Source organism: Rhinatrema bivittatum, chromosome 13, assembly GCF_901001135.1.
Source record: "Rhinatrema bivittatum chromosome 13, aRhiBiv1.1, whole genome shotgun sequence".
NCBI classification, from domain to species: domain Eukaryota; kingdom Metazoa; phylum Chordata; class Amphibia; order Gymnophiona; family Rhinatrematidae; genus Rhinatrema; species Rhinatrema bivittatum.
Genome location: NC_042627.1, coordinates 65,043,676 through 65,054,149, shown reverse-complemented (window position 1 = coordinate 65,054,149; position 10,474 = coordinate 65,043,676).

Here is a 10,474-nt window from a genome sequence, read left to right as displayed (position 1 = left end):
ACCGGAACATGAATTGGGACTCTGCAACCCGCCGAGCTGTCACAAAATACTGCACACAGTGTTTTATTCAGGACAGTGAACTCTAGGACCTTTCTTCAGGAATAGGACTCTTTCACAGGAATGTATAAATCCCTCCATTCCTCTCTTTCGGGCCGATACAGTAAAGTCCGAGGGAGAGCCACTCTCCTGTGCGCGCGATTCACTATGCAAATTAGGCCCGGCGGTAAAAAGAGGTAAAAGGAGGTGCTAGGGACACGCTAGTGTCCCTAGCTCCTCTTTTTGGACAGGAGTGGCAGCTGTCAGCGGGTTTGACAGCAGACGCTCAATTTTGCCGGCGTCGGTTCTCGAGCCCGCTGACAGCCACAGGTTTGGAAACCGGACGCTGGCAAAATTGAACGTCCGGTTTTCAACCCACGAGCTGACTTCAAATTTTTTTTTTTTTAAACTTTTTGTAACTTTCGGGACCTCCGACTTAATATCGCCATGATATTAAGTCGGAGGGTGCACAGAAAAGCAGTCTTTACTGCTTTTCTGTGCACTTTCCCGGTGCCCGGAGAAATTAGCGCCTACCTTTGGGTAGGCGCTAATTTCTGAAAGTAAAATGTGCGGCTTGGCTGCACATTTTCCTTTCTGAATCGCGCGGGAATACCTAATAGGGCCATCAACATGCATTTGCATGTTGCGGGCGCTACTAGATTCGGGTGGGGGGGGGGGGGTTGGATGCGCGTTTTCGACCCCTTACTGAATAAGGGGTAACGCTAGCGTGTCGAAAACGTGCGTCCAATCGCAGGTTAACAGTGCGCTCCGCCGGAGCACACTGTACTGTATCAGCCTGTTTGTAACTAAAATTGTGAGTTCCTGTCTCAGTTTGTTTTGCCTTCCTCTCTCTGGCCATAGTCCAGCAGTTGTCACCCTCTGGTCTTCAGGTTCTGCAAACAGGTCTGATTTTCCAGATGGATAAATGAAGGTAATAGACTTGTTCTTGGACCCAATCTGGGCAAATATATCTCATTAATATTCATTGTACAAGTACTGAAAACCTGATCTGCTTTCTCTCCCCTTTCCCTCGCTCCCCCTCATCATCCCTTCCCTCTCTCATTTCTATTTCCTTCTCCCTTCCATCTCAAGCCCTCTATCCACTCCCCCTACTCCCTTGGTGCAGCTGAGGCCTGGCCTCCTCATTCAGCCACTGAATTCAGTGGTGGATCAGCACAGCTTCTGTTCCGCTGATGGATCCTGCCCTCTCATCAGCTAACTCTATTCAGCCACGTGCATCAGCCACTTCCTCTTCTTCTAGCAGGGCTTGGGAAACTCCGGTAGTTTTTCTTTTGTCACCGTTAGCATGCATCATCATCCGCTTCCACTAGTGGGGCTTGGGGAAGCCTGCCAACCTTTGTTGTCACCGTTTCTGTCTGCTTCTACTAGCAAGGCCTGGGAAACTCTGCCAGCCTTTCTGCTGTCACCAACATTGCATGGAAAAAAGAATTTCCTCTGTGAGCCGGATCCCTCAACAGGAAGGCAAAGAATGGCAGGCTAGAAAAAAGAACTCTATGGGGAGGGTCCAGCAGGCAAGCCATGTTTTGGGGACCCCCTGGGTTAGACAAATATTTACTGTGAACAAGCCATGTTTCATGTTAAAATGACTCTCTCTTCTACATGAAGAGCTTCCAGCTTGCCTTGAAAGAAAAGGATAACATGGGTCTGATAAGGGATTATTTTATGGTGAGAATGATGTGTTTGACCGAGTCTGCCTTAGTGTATTATGGGAAATGTTTCAGTGGACTCTTCCTGGAGGATGGGGCTAAGAGTCCTTGTTAACATCCTAGTTAGTGATACTCAATTCCAGGCTTCAAGAGCAGCAAACCAGTCTGTTTTTCAGAATAAATATATGCAAATGAACCTGGTTATCAGAGCACATATCTCATGAAGAGTAATTGTGTATATGCTGATAACTAGTTCTGATTCCTGCCCTTGAGGACTGAAGTTGACTATCCCTCCCCTAGGTCCTGTTTCCTACTTCAAAATTATATAATGACTGCCTAAGGGTTATTCTGCTTGCATATTCAGGCTACTACAGTTCTGTGAAGGTTAAACCCTTGCTGCATCTTCCACATCACAGCAGCCCGTGCTTCCAATGGGCTGTCAGAACTTGAACCTGCCACTTGCTTGCCCCTAAACCCAGGGACTCTACCGTGCAGCCAAAGGAGAAATTGCCTTAGCTGAGGTAATAGAAGAACCATATCTACTTCTGCTTGGTTGTTCACATCCATCTCCTTATTACTTTACCCTGTTACACATAGAATTTGGGTTCTAATCCCATGAAATCTCAGAAAATTGGCTTTGGTCAGTATTTGGATGAGAGATCTCCAAGGAGCAATGGCATGGCTGAAAGTGGTGGGCACTCTTTCCCATGAACCAGTTCCAAATCAACCCTTTGAGTTCTCGAAAATTAACCACATTAGATTAGTCCAATAAACCACTGGTTGGAAAGATGAATTCTTAAGGGCTTTTGATGGCAGGTTTAGGAGAATGGGAAGACCTCATTTATGTTGGCAATGCTAAGACCCTTGACCTGACCGTCAGGGCATGTTGTCAGGGAAACTGCTTCCTTCATGAGCAGAAAGGCATGAGGTCGGGCGAAATAATACAAGGAAAGAAATCAGCAACCAGATTAGAGGAGGTGGATCCTTGATGGGCTGCAGTGACTTCCCCTTCAGCTTCTGAAAACGCTAGCATGAAAAACAGGTTCCTGTACTGTGGACTCTCTGGTGCTGCTCGGTGAGTAAGAGAAAACCTATCGAAAACCCCAAAGGAATCTTAAAACAAAGTGAAAGGGAAGCCATCAATCTCTTGTGCAGACGTAGGATGATGATATGCGGGCATCAGGTCTGACCTCTGTGACCTCGCTTTCGTCCAGAATAAAGGTCAGCTTTGGATCCTTGTCTACAAGAGTCCTGTCTTCCAGGATTCCTAAGAGTTTCACCACCACCTTCTGACCTGGCTGCGGTTTGGTGGCTGCTCCAAGCCCTGCCTTTAGGATCTTCTTTCTCAATAACTTGTCATCTTTAAAACACACACAAAAAAAAAAAAAGGTTTCAGGTTAGTACTCAAACAGGACTTTATCTTGCACTGAAATATGTTGTGCTCAGGTTAAAGGGTGGAAGAGATGCAGCCAGATCTTAAGATATTGGGGGTTTTTTCATTCTTTCGACAGTTTGGCCAGAGTCTGACAGAGAGAAGAGATCCTGAGTTGGGAAACGTGTGGAAGAACCCTTCTTTCCCAAGGCTGCACCAGTGAGGAGAACCCGACTCCAGGTGTAAAAGTTAAGTGGCCAGAATTGGGGGACCGCAGGTAAGCAAAAGAGCTCCGTGACATGGCCCTAATGTGAGCAAAGACTCCAGTGATTTACTTTTATCTTTCTGGCACATTGTATAAATTGTTTACTTCTCTTCAACGTGCTGGTAGACTTTGCTTTGTGATTTGTTTAGAACCCCAAGCACCTAAGCTGGAGAAAAGCCTGCATTCGAGATGGGCCAGAAATGGTGAAGTTGTGAGGCAGGAAGCTTGGGAGAATGTTTGTGCCAGAGGATGAGCAGGTACAGAGAACCTGAGGCAGTTCATACAGAGGAAAGCCAACACCCGAGGCCAGGGCAAGCTTTAGGCTGAAGCTGGCCATGGGGCGGTACAGAAATATACATTTTTTTTTCCCCAGAGGCCCTGCTGCGCTCACTGACTTTCTGCTGCCACCATACTTTCCTAGCAGCCAGGCCCACGAGTAGCCCCGGCAGCGTCCCCCCCTCTATGGGGGACAGCTGGTTTAGGTCTGAGGTGCAGCCCCCAAGCCATGCTGACTCCCTCCTACCACTGACCCGCACTCGGGGCTGTCTTTAGGCCTGAATGGTGGGACTGCAATCAGTCGGTCCAGCTGTGGGGCCTGGTGTGGCTACATCGTCTGCACCCGTCTAAAGACAGCCCTGCCAGAGGTTAAGGAAATACGGTGAGGCCGACTAATTTGCAGGAGAGCCCACACCAAAGGCTCAATGTGGGCAGTGGAAAGGCTGCGTCTAACCCCCACCCTTCCCAATTTATTGTAGGCTCACACAACTCCATCCGATAACAGTTTATTGTTGGACAGTAAATGGCCGCAGCCCATCAATAGGATTAACCAGCAATAAATAACATAACAACAACATTAACATAACTAGTAAAACAGCATAACAATTTAATAACTTACTTTATGTGACCAGTGAACACCCCCCGCGCACACCCCCGGCCGTAGAAGCCGGGCAGCTGCCGTTAAAGCCATTGCGTCACTGCTGGCGACCTGACCATGGAAGTCGGGTCGTTTGGTCTAAGTGCCTCAGCCTTCCCCTCTTCCTCCCTCTTGGCCGTTGAAGCGTCGAGGGACTGCGCCGGATCTGTTAGGCCGTTTGCCCAGTCCGAGCCGCCTGGTCGATCCTCCTAAATGCGGGGGTGGGGGTGGGGGGGTCACTTCCGCCAGTCTGCCCGCACTGGTTTCCCCTTTTCTACCAGGCACCGCCCCTCCCCCCCAGGCCTGCCTACCTTGCCTTCCATGCCCCATTGTGCCCTACTCCCTAACAGAGTCGCGGGCGCTAACAGAGTACAGAGAGAGCCCGAGGTGGCTAATCTAGGGACAAGCTAAGTGCAAAGAGAACCAGAAGCAGGAAGTTTAGGGGGATGTCTGTATCAGACGTGAAACAGGAGCACAACCTTTAAGGAAATGTCTGAAAAAGGGTTTGAGTAAAAACGGAGATCCTAAAGCAAGTATACCTGAGACTCAGCCTACCAGAAACAGAGAACCTGGAGATGAGAGGCGAACTCGCATAGCGTTACGTTATCACTCAGACTTCTGTTTGTCTTTCTGTGTTCCACTGTTTACAGAGACAGGACAGAAGAGAAAGCTAATTGTTCCTGATGATTAAGTCTATTTCTCTTCCAGGATATTGACAAGGAACTTCACAAAGTTTGAGCACACATATATTGATGCCAGGTGGTGCATTGGGTTTTCTCTGGGTAACTCGAAAAGTAACTCAGGCAAACCATTTGAGTGTTGACCTCTTAGCTACCAGAAAGTATGAGGCGTGACATCTACCTATGGCCACAGAGAAAAGAGATGTATGGGGGAGGACCAGGGGTGCATTTCGTAAACCTGCTTGGAAATGTCGAGATCCATGTTCAGCTGCTGTGCGGCGGTGCCAGTTAGACGTAACCGGCTAACTAGCAGGGTAGAGTCAATGGTGCAGTCGCACTGCTGAATATACCCAGCTATCATAAAGTAAGCTGGTTATGTCTAAGTCCGAATATTGGAGTCAGCCAGTTAACTTATGCGGCTAACTCTGCTCCTCTCCAGAACGCCTTCTGCCTGCCCCAAAAACAACCCCTTCTTATCTGGCTAAATTCTAGCCGGGTAAGTCATTTAGCTGGCTAACTATTATGTTATCCATCTAAAAGGTTTTGAATATGTTTCTCTACATACCTAAATTTCCATTTAAAAAATGATTGCGCATTGCAGTCTCTCTTTTAACACATGGACCTTGTACCTTGACTCACCATGCAGGTGTAGGTGTATGCACTCAGCCTCTTCACATTTGCAAACAGAAATACAATGCACATCTGCGTGCTGCATGAAACTCTGCAGCATTTGTGCAGACCAAATAGTGCACAGGTACATTGACAGGAAGGGGCCCCCATTGAAAATTCACCCCTAAAAGCACTCAGAACTTATACTCTCCAAAAACTGGAGACCCAATCATACACTTCTAGGCTACAGTTACCGGTACTGTATTTTTTCCATATTTTATCTAATCGGATTTAGTGCATTTTTAATCCCCCTGGCCTTGTGGGTACCATCTGTACCGAGTCTCATTTCAAATGCTATTCTAGCTTTTATTTTGACGCATGCTTTACCCCATCTTTCAATATTGAGGCCTTCAGTTGAAGTACAGTGCTGCTGGCCTTGGATGCAGCCAGTTTCTGAACAATTGTGTGGAGGGGCTATTATTGTGGAGGACAAGTGAAAGGCGAAAGGGGACCTGAACTTGAGTTTCAGCAAATCCATTTCATTTCAGGCTGCTGCAGCCGCTGTAAAGAGGATATGTAGGAAAGTAACAAAGAACAACATATTAGAGCTAGCCCAAGACATTTCGGCATGCATTTAAAAACACTCAGTGCAAATCAGAAGTAGAAAGAGATTGAACCTCCTGAACCCAATGTGTCCAGACCTCAGACTAACTGCCTACCCGGCTTTTATTCCCTGGCATTCCTGTCACCAACCTGTGATGTCTGTCCAGTTGCCTGAGGTGAAAAGCATCTTGAAAGTGTTCTCCTCACCTCCAATCACCTCTTCCACCTCTTGGAGAAACTGCAGCTCCTCCTCTTGGGGACCGGGCTCCTCAATGGTGATAGGTGGCAAGAGAAATGTCACACTCTTTCTAAACCTAGGGGTCCTTCCCAGCTGCAGCTCAGCTCCCGTTTTGCAGGCCTTCTTCTTGGCTCCATCTGCTTCTTCAGGAGATAGCTGTTCCCAATCGTCTTGCTCCCCTGGGGACATACTCTCAGCCTGAGGGGTTTCCTGAGTGCCTGCCATAATCGCCTTTTCTCTGACTGCTTGCACCTCCTCCTGACTCCAGCCCAACAGACTGAGAAAAGGCCAAATCCTTTAAACTTCCCCAGCCAGGTCACATCATCCGGAAGGTGGTTGGTTTGTTGGGTTTCTGGAGACAAAAGCATTCAGAGAGCTGCCTTCCTAGACACTGTAATTCCATTACCGCTCTTAACCCAATGATTATTGTAAGCTCCTTTCTCTCCATCTGCCTTAGGTCTGTCTGAAAGCACAGACAGAACTATTCCTCCAGCTGTGTTCAAAACAATTAACGGTAGCTCCCTTGTTTCTTGCACATTGCTGTAAGACTACAAACCATTCGCCTCCAGCAAAACAAGGGGAGAGGAAAGAACCCCAGACGGAACATTTGTGCCTGTTTCCTAAAGCCTAAACACGCTCGCATGCTTTGTCCTTCTGCTCCTAGCTATATCTGGTGAGTGTTCTCGTCTTTCTACTTTTGTTTTGCATGGATTGCAAAATCAGTGGTAGTAATTTAGAAAATTGTGATGGGAGAGGTCTTGGGCACGTTTACCAGACTCTGTTCTTCCAGGAGGCGCGAGGGACTGCCCCGTCCTGCATCTGTCTCTGTCAGTCTGTCTGGTGTAGTGCGAGGCCTGTTGTTGCCAGCAATTTTCAAAGCCTTTAGCCCGGATGACAGGTAAATAGAGCGAAAAATGCTCTCGCTCACGAACCGTCATCCGGAGCGAAGGGAGGAGCTCCCAGGGTGTGTTGAGGGCGAGACTGGAAAATGAAGCGTGCAAATGAATATTTTCAAATTCACCACACCATTTTTCTTAGAAATTTTACCAACCCGGGGGGGGGGGGGGGGGAAGCAGGTGCAGAAGTCTGCGGGTGCTTCGTTCCTGTGGCAGTTTTGCACAGGGAAAGTGCTAGCGATGCAACCGCTGTGCCGCCCCCAAACTGTGGCACTCTAGGCGGCTGCCTAGTCTGATTCATGCTTCCACCGGCCCTGTCGGTGTCTATGGACATCTAACATAAAACAAGAGGTTTAATCCTTCCAGTGTGGCCAGGGCTCAGTTTTATATGGGGGGGTCTGATGTCAGGCTAGCAACACCGCACATTGTACAGGTTCTCCCTCTCAATCAATGGATTGCAAAGAGACCACCCTTCGTTCGCAGCTCAGATTTCCCACTCAGTCTTAGCCAGAAGGCGACTGAGAAGTGAACGGTTTCCTGAAAGAAATAATCTTTTGACATTTGTACTAGTGAACAAGAAGACACTTTGTGAGTCCTCTCAATGGCTTATCCATCAGCAATTCCAATAATTTTTAGCCAGCGTAGCATCTGTGGCTACTTCTTTACCGTGGACGTTAGACAAATACTTTGGCTTTGAGCGTTAATCCGAAACGGTGTGCGCACACAATTACACCTGCTGTGCAGGGTGCTTTGTGTTTCCCAGGGGAAATCACGCGCAATGCTTTTTCAAATCAAAAAGGAGGCGCGTAACTCCCAGCCCCGCGTGCAGAAGTGCGAGCGCTCAGTGTGTACGCACAATTTGCTGAAGGGCCTTTACTGCAGAAGTCCCTTTGAAAATTACCCTCTGAGGTTTTTGCTGGGAGTTATTTGTTATCTCTTTCCTTTGACGAGTGCTTACATCCTGTGGCTTACTGTGTTTACTTTAGGTTGGCTTTTCAAGAGAAATGAGATTAAAGGTGACCTTTATTTAGAGCTTCTTTAGGCCAAGCAAAAATAGAACAAGTCACTTGGAGTCATCAAGATGACTGTATAAAAGCAACAAAGGATTGTTACTCAGACAGCAGCAGGTATCCCCTACTGGGATATTTTTCGTGCACTTCTTGTAAATGACTCTGTGCTCTGCTAAATGTAGCACAGGAGCTCTCGACTTCCTCTGGTTTTTTTTAAATTGCTGCAAGGTTGTGTGAATCTGCAGTTAGGAGAAGCCCTACTTCCCTACTGAAAAGTACATTTTGGGAGTGGTCTGGCCCTGGCCATCCTCAGACACTCAGCACCTCTCGCCCAGGCACATTCATTTCTGGGTTACTTCCAATCTAACTCTTCTCCCGCCAACCACCAAACACATAAAATCTACCGCGGTGGGGATAGATGGATGAAAGGTTAAAAAGAAGTAGGCCAGGATTGCCAGGTTGCTGGAGTGTGTTAGCAAACCAAACTGGGCCCACTAGGATGGAAGAAACACCAGAGAGCTGGTCAGGAAACAGGGACTTAGCAAGTGGTCACTCCAAATGCAGAAACTGTTACATTTGCAGGTTAAGTTTTTGTACCTCCAACCGCGAGCCAACAGCAACTCCAGAAATGTGGAGGACAGAGAGGGCACAGTGAATTTCAAGGTGGGCAAGCATCAAGTGCCTCTCCCTCCAACCCAATCAAAGTGGTCCAGCCAGGCTGGGGGAGGGGAGGGGCATGGGAGCTCCTTGTCTGAGGCGACTTTTCTGCCCCTCTGCCTCCCCTCTAAGGGGGTCCTAGTTTCTTCCACAGCTTCTGTGGTCAATGCCCTTGTCCATTTCTCTGTGTTAGTAAACCTAAGAGACCTCAGAAGACAAGGATTATGACGCATAAAAGTTATATTAAACAGAAGCAGCTCCCCTGGTGGATCACATTTGAGGATTTAAAATTCTGGGAGGGGGAGACAGAAAAAAATGTGCTGCTTGAAAAACAAAAGTGGATTTTTTAAATTAGAGTGTTCACTCCTGATGGGCTTAATGAAGGTAAATTTCAAAAGCTTTTCCTAAACATTGCCCATTATCTCTGATATGTAGTTAAACTTACGCATGTGTGTTCTGCTCATACGTAACTTTACCCGGAGGGAGTGGAGGCGTTGCAGGGGTTTGGACTTACAGGCCAATGAGCATCCCCAAATATTCCTTTTCAAAGTGGACTCACGCACAGAGGGACATGAGGCCACCTAAACTGCATCTTATGCTCAACGCGCAGTATTCCGTGTGAAATAAATCTAGGACTCACAGATAAAGCCATTGGAAAGGGCTGCAGGCACTTTGCACCTGCAAATTCCAAGGCAAAAGTGCACGCAAACTTTCACCTTGAGATCGGGTGCAAAGCCTGTGGGTTCAAAGGCGCCCCGGACTCTGTCTCAGTGGAGCCAGTCATTAAAGGAAACCTTGTGAAGTTTCACAAATAGAAAAGAGAAGCATGAATGCAAACTCCAAAAACAAGGCTGGATCCTCTTCTAGCTTACGCTGAGCCTGACTTTTTATTGAACAGCAAATTAATCTAATGTGACTAAGATATATATATTTGTACAGCACCTACAAATATTATGTAAGCCAGACATAAGCAACTCCGATCTTTGAGTCCCTCAAACAGGTCGGGTTTTCAGGATATCCCCAATGAATATGCACGAGATGTATTTGTATGCAGTGGAGGAAGTGCATGCAATTGAATCTCATGCATATTCAGTGCAGATATCTTGAAACCCTGACTGCCATGCGTCACTCGAGGGGACCAGAGTCCCCTATCCCTGATATAAGCCGATAGGCATTGCTGGTTGTGTCTCGGAATTTACAGTCCTAACTGGGAGTGGAATGATTGCACTGGGGGCTCCAAGAAAGCATCAGGGTAGGCCATCACTGAAATGAATTCTGAGCATGCTCAGGGCAGATATGAGAAAAGGGTTGATATGTTGGGTGGAAGACATAGATTTGGGGGGGGGGGGGTGTTTAGTGCTGTATTGTATTTGGGATTTTATGAGAGGAGTTTTCAAATGCATTTCTACAGGCAAGGCATCTCTTTATCTGGAGAAATGGCCTAAGTTATAAAACTGCCCGCTCGATGTGCAGGTAAAGTCATGTGGGCATGTCTTGTGTGCGCATGAGTTCTCCCGGACTGAATGGA